At 46.4% G+C, this 18,701-nt stretch overlaps 1 protein-coding gene across 1 annotated transcript in view; it reads right to left on the reverse strand.

Moving 5' to 3' along the window:
• The window catches only part of CDH4 (cadherin 4), a gene marked incomplete at its 5' end in the record, with an annotated part of 560,697 nt that overhangs the window by 483,502 nt on the left and 58,494 nt on the right, over nucleotides 1-18,701 (reverse strand). The window lies entirely within an intron of this gene.

The following is an 18,701-nucleotide window of genomic DNA, read 5'->3' on the forward strand; positions in this document are numbered from 1 at the left end:
CCATAACCTTCATGCCATTTGGAGAGGTTGGGCCAAATCGTTAGAAGAAGAGACCATCAACTGTAAACTGATTCTGGATTCCTGCAGCGCAGGAAGTAAAAGAAAATGAAAGAAAGTGAAAATGACGTTCTCACTGGAAGTTCGGTTTTAAGGCTCAAGAAAGTTTTGGCAGAATCCTGTCTTCCTACGTTTTGCTAAAGAGAATTGTTGGCAATAATTCCTCGGTCAAGGGCGCAAACGATTTTCTACTATCTCCTGGCTCCTCCACTTCAAATGTAGAAATTTTTACCATTATGGTGAGAAAACAGCCCAATGGAAGTCATCATGGTACAGGCTCACTTGTACACAGAAGAAAGTTTTCTCTGATAAACACATACATGGGTTTCTGGAGTTTTCTTTAATCATGTAAAGGGCTATCCCTAATTTTACAAAATTGCTATTCACTTTGGCGGATAAGACTTGACAGCTCCAGTATAACCTGGTGATTCTACGTAGAAATCTTCACATACCCTGAGGCACCGACGGTTCACACCCCAGTAGGCCAAATCAGCTGGAGTCAGAGAGACTGAGGTCTTTTTCCAAACCAAGAAAGCACAGCCTATCCACTTGAGACAAAGACAGTCTATTCAAGACAAAGGGAGGTGAGTCGACATTTCACAAACACTCAAGCTGGGTGTATTTTGCTTTATAAGCACCTGTGATGCCTGACTTAGCTGAACGGCATACATCCAGGTGTGTGATGAATGGGAAAAACCTTCAGTGTCTCTCGCAGTGTTCATCAGAGGGGAAATAGGAAGGTCTAATTCATTTTAAATAACACGTACAGCTGCCATTAATGATTCCTTCTGAGATTTGTCATAGATATTTATATTTAGTCACCACAGGAAGAATTGTGGGAGGTCCCTGTCCTGTCATTTTTTTCCCTTTGGTAAAGTATGAAGTAGGAAAAATGTGTTGATATTTTTCCATTTAAGCGAAATCCAAGTAAGAACATTTAGAACAATCTAAAACAGAAGGCTTTTCTAACTGGATCACAGGCATATTGCTAAACACAGGTCAGCCACCACACGCCGACCAGGGGGAACTAATAAGATACATCCACTGCGTGTTCTGCCAGGTCAAGGATGGGCTGGGAAATGGTTCTTTTAGATTAAAGCTAAGGTCTTGGGGCCACGCAGGGGATGAAGCTGTGAGGCTGGCTTCACGAATGTCAGGTTCTAATAACCGGAGTTGGTGAGTCAGGGGTGCTGTGGGAGCCTGCTGTGAGGTCAGGACCTACATGGGGTCCTGGAGATAAAAGAGAAAAACATGGTTACCAACCTGGAAGAACCCACAGGCTGGTGAGGGAGACAGAGGAAACCAAAGTATGAGACAGTGTGATGTGTGGCTTATTAGCTGCATGTGCCAATCGGTGGGAACCAGAAAAGCTGGAGGGTTGCCCCGTCTGTGGATGTGTGATGGGGATGAGAGACAGACTGGCTGCCACCTGAATATGGAACCGGTAGGACCTGCATCCTATCCTGAGGCACCTCCCCAAGGCCTCTCCCCTGCAGGATGCACAGCGGCGATGCTGGCTCCCCCTGACACCCTCCCCCCCACCGGCGCCCACTCCACTCCTGCTCCTGTAACCCACGCTCCGGACACAGCTCCTGGTGAAGACCCTCTAAAGCCTTCCTGCTCACTCAGAATGGAACCCAGACTCCCTGCTGTGGCCCCGACCTCTCCAACCACAAACAGCATCCTTCCTCCGACTCACTGTGCCCCAGACACGGGGACCTTCTTGTCCCTTTAGGACTTCCGGTCTATCCCTGTCCCAGCTCCTCTGCCCCTGCTGTTCCCTCTGCCAGAAACAGCCCCACAGCTTGACTGAATCCATGCCTGTTCCTGGCCCCGAGAGACCCGTCCTGAGCACTCAGTCGGAGGCAGAAAGCAGTTCCTGTCATACCACCTGCTCTGTTTCCCTCACAGCACCCTCCTAGGTGAGATCACCTCACTCAGGTTCCTCCTTGTGTGTTTCTGTCTCTCCCCCGAGAACGTGATCCCCGTGAGGAAAGGAGAATTTACAGCTGAAAAGCCTAGGACAGTGCTCGGTGCAAAGTGGGTGCCCATAAATGTGTGCTGGGTGGAGACAGTACCTTGGACAGCACCCTGCACAGTTCCTGTCATTCCTGCCAGCAGCCCTGTCCACCTGCCCAGCACAGAGCCTACAACTCAAAGCTCAGGGCCCCCTCCTGAGAACTGGGTGCTAGATGGTCCTTGAACCTCCTCTCCTGCTTCCACTTTGGTCCCAAGCACACGGACGACTACCAAACTCTCTCTTCCCCCAGCTGTAGTTAAAGGTGACAGTAAACCTGACAGTTTACTCAACACTCGCTCAGTTGAATAAGATGAATACATTATTAGCACTGTCCCAGTTAGGCTGCCTTCCATGGTTATTATAAGATTCGACACCCAGGCATCCCACACAGGCACGGTTCCTCCACCAATGTGGCCTTCTTTTAGCCCACACTATGTTAAGCTAAGTAAAAATTAAACTCTGACTGTTCAATGAAACATATTCCCAATGAAACATGGCTAGTTAATTACAGGGACTAACACTGCTTTTAAGAACAGGAGGGTCTGGATTTCACTGTGCTAATAATTGCTCAGAGGTGTCACGTGACATTTCAGAGCTACTCCAGGTAAGAAATTAAAGAAGAAGTGGCATGGCATGCCATCCATCTCCATTTCACTGGGGGAGAAACAGCACTTTTATAGATGAATGTGTCTAACAAACATGTCAACAATGAGGGAAACAGATTAGGACTGGCACAAAATGCTCATACAAATCTATTCATATTTCTCATTAGGAGAATGTTGACTCTTGGTAGAGTTTGATCATTTACCAGAAGGGACAGCTAGGAACCATAATAAAAACATTTCTAACCCTAACATTATCAGAGCATAAACAGTCCTACCCTAGACTCCTGCTATAAGCCCACTCACTACACTGCAGAATTGAGCATCACGACGGGTCCTGGACCCCAATTCTACAGAGAACTGGCTAGAGCATAAAGTTACTTTGTTTCAAAGGAGTTACATCCTGTCCCTCAGAATCTAGTGAGTAACTGTTATATAATTCTACTTATTTTGTCCCTTTATAGGGTGACTTCATATTATCAATTTTAAACTTAGGAAAGTCTTCTTTTGAGTGTGTATCTATGAATTTGTGTTGGTATTATAGTTCTCATCAAAAAATTAAAATATTAAAGTTGAATAGAAGACACTGGAAAATAAGGACTCAGCCAAAATTTACAATGAAAAATTAATATAGGAAATGTCAAAATGTATAGACCTTTGTAAATTAATAAGCACCAGGGAAAAGCAACTCCTTACTTCTTAATGAACAGGTAGGTCGGTCCCTGGCTACCTCGTCACTGGGAAAAACAGCAAGCCTAGGAAACAAAAATACTTGAGGGCGAACATAAGAAAGTAACAGACGTTTCAATGAGTTACCCCTCTCTCTTTCCATCTTGACACTTAGTGTATATGGTATTTTATTGAAAATCACCTCAAATCCCTTCTGAATATGGACAGAAGAATAAGGACAAGCAACAAATATGGAAAACCCAACAGAGTGGCTAAATAATTCCCAAACCTGAGGTAATTCCAGAACAAACACGTAAACTGAGGGCATATGACTACTCTCTCTCTCGTGTGATCCTGGTGGGAGGAAAGCCTTACAGCAGGTCCCTTCCAAGAAAAGCACAAAAATATACACCAAGAGGGAGGTGTCCCTGTCGGCCCTGGCCAGCACTGTCCTACTGACCCCACGAGGCCGCATGACCCACCTCCTCTCCCCATCGGGCATCTCTCTGCCTCACACCGAACACTCCCAGGGAACCTCCAGGAAGTCCTTGGTAAATGTTAAGATTCGTCATGCCTCTGTGGCTTTGTCCAGAGTTCTTCTTCCTCCTGGAATATGCCCTCTTCGTCCTTTACGGAGATACAATCCTTTAGGTCTAAGTCAAGTCAGTTTCTCAGGGAGCCTTTTGCTGTTTACTTGCTTTTTATCTCAGCCCTACAGTGCCCAGCGGACGCGACCAACTGTCATTGCTGTGAGGGGCACTCTACTATATGATGCTGACACAATGGCCCACACAGTCTTGGAGCTGAGAGCCTAACAAATATGCATCAAAAAATCCATCCATTCATAATATGAGCTTTGAAAAGAGCCTTAAAAGGCACAGGTGCCAGAAGAGCAATGAACATCTTCAGCCAGGACTCTGGTATAAAAGAAGTCACTAAGCCAACCCACAATAACATTTTCTGAGCAAAATGTAAACCTTTCCAGAAGGTTTACACTGACAGCCTGGGGTCATCTGTTACTGCAACCATAACTTACCGATGCTGATTGATACCAGAACCGTGGAAGGTTTTTATACTGGAACACAGGGGAGGGAGGAGCAAGAAGACAGGCAACTACACAAGCTCTTTCTGGGATCTTATCCACACGCACGAACCTAGTCCCCTGAACACATCCTAACTGCTGGTTGAGATCTGTCTGGGTTCCCACACGGAGATACAACGTACACACACACACGCCTGCACACACATTTCCTCACAGAACTGTTCAAATATTCTAGTTAAATATTGTTCTTTTTATGTTCTTGGCTCCCAGTCAATCTCTTGATATAAGCTGAATGGAAATTATTTTTTGGCAAGGACTATGAACCTGAAGTTTCTTTTACCTTAATTCATAATCGTTTGCATCTCATTTTCTAGCCTAGAACAGATATTCATCTCCTTAGGTCCACACGATGTTGGCTGAGTGAAAACTCTTCAGAAACATAACATATTTCACAAGAGGTATAAACAAATGCTCGCTTCCCCAGCTACAGCACAAAGCACATCTTCCACCTTCACCAGCAACAAAGTTCAGAGATGACACCATGAGCCACTGGAAGTCCTGTGGACTAATAAATACGGGTACCTCCAGAAATCAGGCAGAGTGGCCTTTCCCTCATAGTCGGTGAGTCGTTGGTGAGGATCAGAAGAAAGGTACATTTGACAGCATTAGGCCATGGCTGGATGCCTTCAAATATTTAGGAGTCTTCAGTTCCTGTGTTACCTTTTTTAAAAGGCTAAATGTACATTTCACTTAAGATGCCATATTTACGTGCGGCCAGAATTGCCATGCAGAATTTTAAAACAGAGACTTCCCATTTCCCAAATCCATCTGCTAACCCTAATCCGGCTCCCACGGCTTGGGCAATTTGGGGGAAGCCACTTCTGAGTCAAGAAGATACCCAGAGAGAGAAGTGGTCACACCGGGCGTCCACCCTTGCCATCCACCTTCCCCGCCACAGCACAACAAACGGTCTAAATCACGCGGCTGCATCTTCACAATCTGTGGTCTTCCAGGGAGTTAAAGCTCACCATCCTTCAGACCCTAAACGCAGGACTGGCAGTGATCCATGATCCTGTCACAGTGTCACCAGGGCCAGCAGGCCTCACAGACTGTGGCCTGTGCATTTTCAAGGAGTTTTGTGAGCTCTAGACCTTGGATTAACAACCAGGCTTCAGCGCGCTCCCCGAGTCCACTAATGCTTACAGTGCTGCTTCTCCCAGGTCCAAGGGAGTTAGCAAGCGAGGGGTGGCCACTAAGAGCCCTGAAACCTGGTCTCTGGTCCGTCACCATTCAAGCTTCTCCCTCTTGACTGAAAGATGTTCTGCACCGAAAATGGTCATAAAAATGCAACAAACAGATGGGTTTACAAGACTCTCTGCCAGTCACTTCCAATCACTCAGCTTCCTATTCATAGCACATGGCAATTAACCAACAAGGTGCTTATCATCTTAGAAGAAGGAGCTCTGGCTGAGGAATCACATTATTCACCAATCTTCTCAGTGCTAGTTTCCAAGACGGCTAAGATTAAGAGATCCCCATCTCCTTCCTCAACTCGTTTGTCTTAAATAAAGACCACACACGTTGAGTGAATGAAACCATGTAATCTGCTCCCGACAGTTCTGTCAAACCAAGGGAATGCTGTGTAGGGACTGCTTCACAACTCCTAAATTTGGTCACTGGTAGGCCATACGATTCGCTTTGTCAGTGGAGTCCTTAACGCCTCCCCTGAGTTTCCGCAGCTGAAGCAAAAGTTCCACAGAAGTAGTAACAACGACGAACGTTTATTGAGAAAAAGCCACGGGCTGAATTTTGTGTTGAGCACTCATGTCACCTCCGTTTGAATCACAACCGAGGGCAATATCATCCACCATGTGACTTCTGCCTTGGAAATGGTGGGACGGTGCACAGAACAACCCTGCAACAGCGGTCACACACTGGGATGCACCTGCCCGGTGCTCATCCTCCATCACCTCTGAGCCAGCAAGCATGCTAATTGTGGAGCCCGGGATCGTGCCTTTCAGGGGAAGATCTGGGGTTTTATCCTCACACGGGAGGGAATCGGCCACTGCTCTACAACGGAAAGGTTACTTTCCATTCCACGGGAGACATAAGGACGCATCTTAGAGTTCGCACTCCAAAACTGTGATCACGCATCCGGCCAATAGAGCCCTTGCTGGGCAAATGCCACATGTGATGATTTGTGCCTCAACATCTGGGGCTTGGTAGGGAAACAGAATCAAACCCAAACCCAAAGGGCTAAAAAACGTCATTTGTTTTACGGCATGCTCTAAATTCTTGGCCCAGCAATTACTTTAGGATGAATAACTTTAATATGAGTCATCATAGAATCCGATCTAGAAAATCCAAAATGCCATCCCTCCGGCAAGATCCCTGAGAGATGGACGACTCGCCTTTGTTTATCCACCCAAGATGGCGACGCCCTTATGTGGTGAAGAGAGGGATGCTGGCCGGTGGCCCGCTGCTGGAAGGCTCTGGTCGTGGGTAACGCATCCATATGCTCACGTAAACCATCTCCGCGATGCCCCCGTTGGTTTCTGTGACCTCGGGACCAGAACGAGCCTCCTTCCTCATCCACCTGTCGTGCTCCAAACGGCTGACCTCTGTTCCTTTGCTAACTTTCCTTCCCTACCCCGCGACCCTCTTTTTGGGATTACTTGTACAGTTAAATAGTATTTTCTAGTCTCCCATTTGATTTAAGGTTTTAAATGATGGGATTATATTTACCTGGGTTTTTAAATTATGTCAAAGAGGCTTTCTGGGAATTAGGATTTCTTAATTAACTCATCTCTTTAAACTCGGTAATACTCTTTTTATATTCATATAATGAACTCGGAAGCAATAAGATGGCATTTATAACATGCAAGCAAATAACTCTTTAAGAGTGCAACTAATTCAGAGGGTTTTTCCCTTCAAACATTCTAAACCGGCTGTTCTATATGGGGTTTTGAATTCATTGCTCTGATCTGAGCCCGTGGAGGGTCCCTTCTCAAATTCCCCATCAGATAATAAATCCGTCTAAGGCATATGATGTCCAGCTGTGCCTGGGAGGGAACAGAGCTTGAGAAAACACCAGTGTCCGTGTCATAGGTCTGGAGAAAGGCAAGGTGCAGGCAGAAAACATATGTCATGACCTGTCTCAGAATCCTCTACAAAGTCCTATTCAGCACACCCCAATTTCTATCTAGACCCAAGAATTCTACCTCTTCTGAGAGATTCTGATGTTCAAAAACAATTACGTAAAATCTCTTCAAATCCATAACATGACCAACAGTGTTTACTTAACTATGAAATATCTCATAACCTGCAAAAAAGTGCAAGAAATAATCATACACACACACACGCGCGCGCCACCTAAATTTAAGAAACGAGAAACATTAGCTTTTGATCTCAGGAACGATCACACATTACAGTGGGAACCCTTGCTGCCCACCCTCTTCCATCTTGTCTCCTCCTTCACATCAGTTACCCCTATTTGGAATTCAGTTTGTGTGTCTTCTCTCCTCATGCTTATACTTTCATAGACCTAGAGTTGTCACAGTGAGTGAAGGTGAAGTAAGTCAAACAAAGACAAATATCATATGATATCGCTTATATGTGGGATCTAAAAAAATGGTACAATGAACTTATTTACAAAACAGAAATAGAGTCACAGATGTAGAAAACAAACTTATGGTTACCAAGGGGGAAAGGGTGGGGAGGGATAAATTGGGAGATTGGGATTGACATATACACACTACTGGACATAAAACAGATAACTAATAAGAACCTACTGTATAGCAGAGGGAACTCTACTCAATACCCTGTAATAACCTATATGGGAAAAGAGTCTAAAAAGGAGTGGATATATGTGTATGTACAACTGATTCACTTTGCTGTACAGTGGAAACTAACACAACATTGTAAATCAACTATACTCCAATTAAAATTAATTTTAAAAAACAAAAAACAAAAACAAAATGGTATCAGGATAAAGTTATGAAAAGAGTAAAAAAATTACAATTTTGCATAATAAAAGAAAATATAGTATTTGAGGGCATTTTGAAACATCATATTAATGATACCATTTAGTCAATATCGCTCTGCAATTTTTGTGTATGTTATGTTAGAGATTTATCCACGGGGATATGTATATAGAAATAGTTTATCACACAATTACACTGTTTGAATATGCCACAATTCACACATTTATTCTCCTATAATTGGACATTTTGGTTTTATTTTGTTTGGTTTTGCCATTATGAATGATTTGACAGTAATGTTCCTGTGTATTTTCCTTGGGGACTTGTTCAACAATGTCTCTGGAGGATATACATAGAAACAGCAAATTCACTTTAGGACATCCACGAGCATAAGATGAAGGACAGGATTCTCTCTAAAATTCTCCAAGATGATGTTATCATGGCCCTAAGGACTGTCCAACAATTAAAAAATAAACACTTTCCAGAGAGCCATTAGTATAATTACAAAGCTCCCTTCCAATTCCAACTTAAATCTTTGCCTTGGGCAAGTGTTTGACATTATTATTGAAAATAAACGTTTGACATTATTATTGAAAATAAACAGTAAGGTCAATCAGGGACTGATGAGGTTGGAGGGTCACGTCTGACTCCTTGAGTACAGGGCAGTTAAACGTGGGTGGTCAGAGGACCGGACAGAGGGAGGAGGGGCTAGTGTCTGGGTAAAAGATACGTCATGAAGAACCTAGGGGTAAAACGGGAATAAAGACACAGACCTACTTGAGAATGGACTTGAGGATATGGGGAGGGGGAAGGGTAAGCTGTGACAAAGCGAAAGAGAGGCGTGGACATATATACACGGTATACCAAATGTAAGGTAGATAGATAGTGGGAAGCAGCCGCAGAGCACAGGGAGATCAGCTCGGTGCTTTGTGACCGCCTGGAGGGGTGGGATGGGGAGGGTGGGAGGGAGGGAGATGCATGAGGGAAGGGATGTGGGAACAGATGTATATGTATGACTGATTCACTTTGTTATAAAGCAGAAACTAATAAAAAAAATACTAAAAAAAAAAAAAAAAAAGATACGGAGAGAGCCCTGTCTTAGATTCCAGCCCGCCTGCCCGTTCTCTGGTTCCCTTTCTCCAGAGAACACGTCTTCACCGCGAGAAAACCAGCCCCCCTCACTCTACCACCCCCATTCTCGCCCAAGTCTTATTTACAACTGCTCAGTCTGCCAAGACAGAATGTTCTCCTCTGAAATTTTTAGTTGCAGGAAAAAAAAAAACACTTTTTGCTGGTTCTAAACCCCTGATTTTCTTCTCCTCAACCTCTCCCCAATCTCCCTTCTTGAAGTATTTGATAACGGGCTTCTTAAAGTGTTTTGAAGCAAAGTCTGTAGAAAAGGAATAGTTGAACCATGGTCTGCAAAATGGCTGATATTTCTCTCCCCGGTCAGACCAAAAAGGCAAACCCAGCCCGCGATTTTCTTGGGAACAGCTAGAGGTGATTCCAAGCTATTTGAAATCTCTCCCTGTCCCTGGCTTCTCTGCAAGCCCCCCACCCTCACGCCCAGCCCTGACAGTAAAACCTCACAGAAGACCCCAGTGAGGAAGGAGTAGGAGTCCTTGGATAGCTGCCCAGTTAATAAGAAAACTGTAAATGCTACTGTGAAATAAACAAACTAATTAACCCCTGCAGTTTGAGAAAACTAAAAACCCCGGGGGCAGAAACTCACACATTTCAAAATTACCAGGGGAAGGAAGGAAGGAAGCACTGTTTCTTTCTTCACAGCAGTGCAACTCGGTGGTGTGGCACTGCTTCCAAAGCAGGAAACGCACACACAGTAAAGGAAAAATCCCAGCTCAAAGACAAGAGAAATCTTAAAGATGACAAAGGTCACCGAACAAGATGTCAAACCTCCCAAACACCGGGGACAAGGCAGCAGAGTGTGAATGTCTGAGGTGGACGCCCTCAGGGACAAGGCTTTGAAAACAACCCACCTAGCCTCTTGAATGTAAACACTGGAGAAATTTTAGGACTAGCCCCAGGGGGTATCTGCCCAGGGCCATCTTCCTCCTCCTCCTCCTCCTCCTCTTCATCCTCATCAGCAGCAGCATCACTATTAACATCATTATCTCTATTTTTATCGTCTCCATCGTCTTCTTCATCCTTATCTTCATCATCATCAGTATCATCTTCTTTATTATCATCTTTTTCGTCATTATCACCACCACCATCACTACTATCGTCATCAACGTCATCATCTCACTGCTATCATTTTGTTCATCATAATCATTTTCTTCATCAACACTGTCATCCTCATCATCTTCACCATCATCACCATCATCTTCTTCTTCTTCCTCATCATTACCTACATCATCATCATCATCACCTGACAATGCACTCTGCCAGCCACATTCAAGAAAATAACCCCCACTTAACAGTAAAGCCCCTGCCACTCAGAGAGAAACCGTAACTTGTCTGGGGCCAAGAAGCGCAGTCAGGATTCCAGCCTCGGCCCGTTTTTCTCGAGCTCTTGCTGGGAGCCTCCTGGAGAGAAGGACCATGGTTGTTCCCAATCTGCCAGACTGAGGCCAAAGTCTAACTTCCACCCAGAGGGCCTATCCTTACTTCTCCGTGTGAGTGGATGTGTTTCTATACTGGGTGTTGTTTCCACGGAAGAGAGACAGGGAGGGAAGAGAGACCCCTCCCTGTAAGGTCCAGTGGGGGAAGGAGGGCAGCGAGAAAGGCTCCAGGCCCTCAGGGGCTCCATCTGATTCTCCAGGACTTGGGCCACCTGCCCTCTGCAGCGAGGACTGGAGATTCTATACTGACAACCTCCCCCATTTTTGGTTAAAAAGAAGCTGGTCCCTACACACACAGGGCTGCACATGGGAGGTACTGGCCTCCTTCCACCAAACACTTAGTGAGGACCTACTGTGGCCACAGGATTGGCCCTGACCAAGGAAGACTGGAAGAGGCCCATAAAAAGGCCTTCCTGGAAGGGAACAAAAAGGGATTGAAAAAAGACCATGCAGTATGCTGGGAACAGGTACCAGGAGATAACAGGCCAGGAGAATTAGTGAAACACTCCTACTGAACCACAACAATGTTGATGATGGAGGAGAAGGAGGAGTTCACAGCCTTACTATGTGCTAGGCACAGTGCCACGTTTCACACACACATCATCTTACTTCATCCTCAAAATGACCCACGAGTGAGGCAGGCACTGCTCTTACCCTGTTGTATAGGTAAGAAAAACAAGGCTTAGGGAGCCAGCTCTTACCAAAGTCACTCTTTAAACATCCCTGGAAGCCGAGTCAGAAGGTAAAAACCCTTTATAGCCCACTCCCCAGCAGCCACCAGGACCAAAGCCTGCACTGTGGCTCCTGGCCATGGTGATGGTTGGGTGAGACCCACTGTGTTCTCTGCTTTGATGCTCTCCACACAGGGAGTTCTCCGACTTTGCACAATGTATGAATCCCATCTCAGTGTGAATTTTCTGCAGATTCTTTCACAGGAATCTGAGTCATGGATATTCAATATGCTTTACTGTCTTATCAGGAACAATCTGTGTGATTAGGGCCCTGCCAGGACCACCTCTGGGCAGACAGACCACCTTGCCTGGCTGAGTAACCGGCAAGCAGGCATCCAAACCAGGTGTGCTGTATCCATGGCGAAATAATCACACTTTGCGTATCACAAAAAAGGTGCAATTAAATGTTTTAAATATCGGATCCACGTGTCTGGAATCTTTAAAAGCTTCACGTGTGGCTTACTCCTAAATTTCTGAACAAAGTGAATATAATTACCTTCGAGCTCCCTTGGACCAGAAACACTGCGACTTCAGCTGTTACGTGGAAGAGAGAAAACTGCTGACTTGGGCCCCGCTCCTTCTTCCACTTCGGCTGGGCCAGTAGGAGAGAGTCAACGCAAACACTCGACATTTGTCCACAGCCACATGCCCCCGGCTCCCTCGTCTGTGGAGCTGCCTGTCTACACGACAGCCACCACATTACAGGGAGTTGTCAGATGTCTTATTTCATTAATGTCCTGCAGCAGCATTACTGCCGCCACCACGCTTATTAATAAGACACGCAATACCGCTCACATTTGTCGAGAGTACTCTGAGACCTTAACAGTGACTGAAGGCTCTGCCAGTTCCTCGCGGTCCCTTCAACCAGGGAGGGCGGCCTGGCGGCTTCATCTCGGCAGGTGAGAAGGAACGTCCTCGCTTTCTTTCTGGGTGTGCTTTGTTGGATGTTATACAGTCTCTGGTCCTATACTGGGAAGGTCTCATTCCCACACCACAGGGTAAGCCCCTGTGGGCGGCCCCCATCCCACAGTCACTTGGGGCTTCGGAGCAACCGGACAAAACCAGATGGGACAAGCCCAGGGGATGATGCTTCCACTCAAGGCCTGTTCATCCAGTGAGGTTTGAGCACCTACTATGCACCAGGCACGGGCACAGAGCAAACAGATGCCTCTTGGTCAGAGAGCACCCTTTCTCGTGGAGGAAGATGGACAACAAACAAACCAGGAGGGCAGTTTCAGAGCCTGGTGAGCACTGTGCAGACATAGGAAGAACACAGCATGGAGAAAGCAGAAGGGAGAGAGGGGCTGAGGACCACCCACTTCAGACCACTGGTACCCAGACAGGGAGGGCAGGCGAGGGCATTGCAGGCCCGTGAGATGGCAATGCGCCTGGACACACGGGGACGTGCAGAATCGCCAGAGCGAGGTGACTCACTGCAGGGGGGCAGAGAGGTCACAAAGGGGCAAGACGGGTAGGGTAGTGGGCAGAGAGGTCACAAAGGGGCAAGACGGGTAGGGTAGTGGGGGAGGGCTGGGCGGAGGCAGTGTGCTTTTTTCCTAATAGCTTAATTGAAATATAATTTACATACCATCAAGTCCACCCACTTAAAGTGCACAACACAATGGTTTTTCATATGTTCTCCGAGCCTGCATCCGTGACCTCTCTAATTACAGAACATTTTTACCGCCCGCCCCCGGCAGAAACCCCATGGTCATCAGCAGTCACTCCCCACCTCCCCAGACCCCAGCCCTGGCAGCCACTGGTCTACCTTCTGTCCCTGTAGATCGGCTGTGGGTCCATCCTGACTGCCTGCTTCCACTCAGCAGGCCTCACCCATGTTGTCATGTGCCAGCACCCCCATTCCTTTTTCATGACCAAATAATATTCCCTTGTGTGGATTTTTTCCACATCTTGTCTATCCATTTATTGACTCTTTGATAGGTGTTTGGGTGGTTCCCACTGGTTGACTATTATGAGTCATGGTTTTAGGAACACTCGTGTACACATTTTTGTGGAATGTGGGTTTCATCCTCTCAGGCGGATACAAGGAGTGGGGTTGCTGGGAGGTCTGGTGACTCCAGGTTTACCCCCATGGAGCGATGTTTGGGTGGAGACCAGCTCTGCTACCTGCGGGGTGGGTGGTGGGCAGACCCCACTCAGACCCCTGGGAGATGACCTGGGAGTGACAAGGAGCCCAGGGTGTGGATTTCAAACGCATTTTGGAAGTGATGGAGTTTGCTGTGGTATGAGGGAAACTGAGGGAGTAAGGATAATGAGGTCTCCAGGGGAGACTGTGTATGTGTATGTGCACATATGTGCATGTAATACACACATGCAAGCACACACACACACACATACACGTACATCCCCGGATCTGCCTTATGAATTCTGACCCAGTGGGTCTGCAAGGGTCCTAGAGTCCATACTCTTTGGTTTGTCAAGCACAGCCAGGCATGGGAGCCACATGGCATCAGACCCCGTCCTTTCTCAGGTGAGGAAACTGATGTTCTGGGGCCATGGGACATCCCCAAGTCACAGGAGCCACCTCTGCCCTGTGACCTGCTGGGTGAGGGAATTATCAACTCGTGAGTTGGCCAAGCCTCTTCTTAAATAACCCAGAGCTTTTAGGACATTTGGACTGAAACCTGGTTTCTGACACAGGCTGGGGGAACACGGTGCTAGGGATCGGGCAGGGAGGGCCGAGTGGGTGCAAAGGCACGTGGGCATCCCAAGGGGTGAGACCGAGAAAGGGGCTCTAGCAGTTCACCCGCCTTAAAGGCTCTCGGCTAGAGTTTCACCCTCACAGCCACTGAGGTGGGTCCTCCCCACCCAAGGAATCCAATCACATTCATGAATGGAGCGGCCGGTGGGCAGTCCTCCCCCACCACAGAACTGACCACAGTAAAAGTGACCCTAAGTCCCAGCCAGTCAGGAGGAAACAGCTGGAAGGGGGCTCCGCCCAGTAGGAAGATAACGTGAGCCACGTGTGCAATCCTAAACCTCTAGTGCCACATTAGAAAGGTAAAAACAGAGGTGAAATTGATTTCCCTAGTATGTTTTATGTAACCCAATACAGCCAAAATGCTATTGTTTATACCTGCACACTGCACAAAAGGTAATTAGTGGGTGTCGTGCAGGCTTTTCCACTCCGAGTCTCGGGAATCCAGCCTCTTCTACACCCATGGTTCAGTGCGCACAGCCCGGTCCCTCTGCTGACCCACCCCGCGCTGGACAGCGCAGACCTGTGGCTGCAGGAACGTCCCTGGACAGCGGGGCTCACCGGCCCGGGAAACGGAGGGTTTCAAGATCCTGTGCGTAAGGCTCTGGCCATAAAGTGAAAGAGAGAGGCAAGGGTGGGGTTTCTCAGCAAACCCAACTACATCTATTATGGGAAGGAAGCCGAAGGTTATGAAAAATGAACGCAATACCTGGTATAGGCTGGGTCAAGAGCACTGGCCATGCTTTGCCAGCATAAGGGGAGGAATAGAGACGAGGCCCACATCTTGCTCCACCACCCACTGCTGTGTGACCCTGGGTGGGGATTCGACCTCTCTGTGCCTGACCCTCACCTGCAAAGTGGGGTTAGTGGCGGTGCCTGTCTCACGGGTTGGTGAGACTCACCAGGGACTATACGTGTGGCACAGCCTGACAGAGCATGGGCTCCATAAGCCTTGCTCTCAGGTCAGAGGAGCTTGTATAGTGAACAGGACACGGTTTCAAGAACTGGGAGGAAAGGGAGGGAGCCTGGGCTGGTTGGAGAACGGCTCTGATGGGCCCTCAGAGGGTGTGGCCGGGAGTACTTCCTGGGGTCAGGTCCCCTCTTGGGGGCAGCTGGAACTCCACCATCTTCCCCTGCCCCTCTCCACCCAACTCTGAGCTGTGGCCAGATCCCCCCTCCCCACTCCTGGGCTGTTCCACCCCTGGCTGAGTTGGGCAGGCTGTGTCCTCCAGAGGGGGAAGGTCCCTCATCCCGAGGCCTGGGGCAGCAACGGAGCAGGCCACCGTCCACCCTTCCCAACCTCCGCATTCACCAGCTCTCACCACTGAACTCCCACCCCAGCAGCCTCTGGGCTCCACCCCGCAGAACACAGCAGGCAAGGTGGCTGCCCCTGGTGTTTCCCCTCTAGGGCAAGGGGAGGACACAGTAACCATGGCGACTGCTGGGAGGGGAGTGAAGGACAGGTGCCCTGCCTGGAGGGGCAGCTCCCACCCCAGGGATGAGGAGGGGCCAGCTGGGCGGGCTGCAGGGGTGCTCCAGGAGGGGGGAGCAAGGAAACAGAAGGGTTTAGACAAGAAAGGCCGGAACTTTCCACCTGCAAGGGAAGCCTGCCCCCTTGTAATCTTCCATAAAATTCCAACCAGGAGGGAAAGCCTCGCAGGCCCCTGGCCCCAGGTGTTCGTGCGACTGGAGCACCAGTTGCACCTACTTCTGTCTTTTCTTCACAAGAGCTGCTCAAACGCCACCAGAAATAAGTCCCCACTCTCAAAAGGCCAAGCAGGCAGTCGACAACGCCCAGGTAGCTTCCCCAGAGGGGAAGATCACCGCCCTTCACAAAGTCCAGCTCAGTCCAAAATTCTACCAAACATTTAGAGAAGAGCTAACACCCATCCTTCTCAAACTCTTCCAAAATATAGCAGAGGGAGGAACACTCCCAAACTCATTCTACGAGGCCACCATCACCCTGATACCAAAACCAGGCAAAGGTGTCACAAAGAAAGAAAACTGCAGGCCCATATCACTGATGAACACAGATGCAAAAATCTTCAACAAAATACTAGCAAACAGAATCTAACTGCACATTAAAAGGATCATACACCATGATCAAGTGGGGTTTATTCCAGGAATGCAAGGATTCTTCAATATACGCAAATCAATCAACGTGATACACCATATTAACAAATTGAAGGAGAAACACCGTATGATCATCTCAATAGATGCAGAGAAAGCTTTCGACAAAATTCAACACCCATTTATGATAAAAACCCTGCAGAAAGTAGGCATAGAGGGAACTTTCCTCAACATAATAAAGGCCATATATGACAAACCCACAGCCAACATCGTCCTCAATGGTGAAAAACTGAAACCATTTCCACTAAGATCAGGAACAAGACAAGGTTGCCCACTCTCACCACAATTATTCAACAGAGTTTTGGAAGTTTTAGGCACAGCAATCAGAGAAGAAAAAGAAATAAAAGGATTGCAAATTGGAAAAGAAGAAGTAAAGCTGTCACTGTTTGCAGATGACATGATACTATATATAGAGAATCCTTAAAATGCTACCAGAAAACTACTACAGCTAATCAATGAATTTGGTAAAGTAGCAGGATACAAAATTAATGCACAGAAATCTCTGGCATTCCTGTACACTAATGATGAAAAATCTGAAAGTGAAATCAAGAAAACACTCCCATTTACCACTGCAACAAAAAGAATAAAATATCTAGGAATAAACCTACCTAAGGAGACAAAAGATCTGTATGCAGAAAATTATAAGACACTGATGAAAGAAATTAAAGATGATACAAATAAATGGAGAGATATACCATGTTCTTGGATTGGAAGAATCAACATTGTGAAAATGACTCTACTACCCAAAGCAATCTACAGATTCAATGCAATCCCTATCAAACTACCACTGGCATTTTTCACAGAACTAGAACAAAACATTTCAGAATTTGTTTGGAAACACAAAAGACCCCGAATAGCCAAAGCAATCTTGAGAACGAAAAACGGAGCTGGAGGAATCAGGCTCCCTGACTTCAGACTATACTACAAAGCTACAGTAATCAAGACAGTATGGTACTGGCACAAAAACAGAAATATAGATCAGTGGAACAGGATAGAAAGCCCAGAGATAAACCCATGCACATATGGTCACCTTATCTTTGATAAAGGAGGCAGGAATGTACAGTGGAGAAAGGACAGCCTCTTCAATAAGTGGTGCTAGGAAAACTGGACAGCTACATGTAAAAGAATGAGATCAGAACACTCCCTAACACCATACACAAAAATAAGCTCAAAATGGATTAAAGACCTAAATGTAAGGCCAGAAACTATAAACTCTTACAGGAAAACATAGGCAGAACACTCTATGACATAAATCACAGCAAGATCCTTTTTGACCCACCTCCTAGAGAAATGGAAATAAAAACAAAAATAAATAAATAGGACCTAATGAAACTTCAAAGCTTTTGCACAGCAAAGGAAACCATAAACAAGACCAAAAGACAACCCTCAGAATGGGAGAAAATATTTGCAAATGAAGCAACTGACAAAGGATTATCTCCAAAATTTATAAGCAGCTCATGCAGCTCAATAACAAAAAAACAAACAACCCAATCCAAAAATGGGCAGAAGACCGAAATAACATTTCTCCAAAGAAGATATACAGATTGCCAACAAACACATGAAAGAATGCTCAACATCATTAATCATTAGAGAAATGCAAATCAAAACTACAATGAGATATCATCTCACACCAGTCAGAATGGCCATCATCAAAAAATCTAAAAACAATAAATGCTGGAGAGGGTGTGGAGAAAAGGGAACCCTCTTGCACTGCTGGTGGGAATGTGAATTGGTACAGCCGCTATGGAGAACGGTATGGAGGTTCCTTAAAAATTACAAATAGAACTACCATATGATCCAGCAATCCCACTACTAGGCATATACCCTGAGAAAACCATAATTCAAAAAGGGACATGTACCAAAATGTTCATTGCAGCTCTATTCACAATAGCCCGGAGATGGAAACAACCTAAGTGTCCATCATCTGATGAATGGATAAAGAAGATGTGGCACATATGTACAATGGAATATTACTCAGCCATAAAAATAAACGAAATTGAGTTATTTGTAGTGAGGTGGATGGACCTAGAGTCTGTCATACAGAGTGGAGTAAGTCAGAAAGAGAAAGATAAATACCGTATGCTAACACATATATATGGAATATAAGGGGAAAAAATGTCATGAAGAACCTAGGGGTAAGACGGGAATAAAGACACAGACCTACTAGAG

This window comes from Mesoplodon mirus (genome assembly GCF_964341445.2).
Source record: "Mesoplodon mirus genome assembly, chromosome: 15".
In the NCBI taxonomy this organism is placed as follows: Eukaryota; Metazoa; Chordata; class Mammalia; order Artiodactyla; family Ziphiidae; genus Mesoplodon; species Mesoplodon mirus.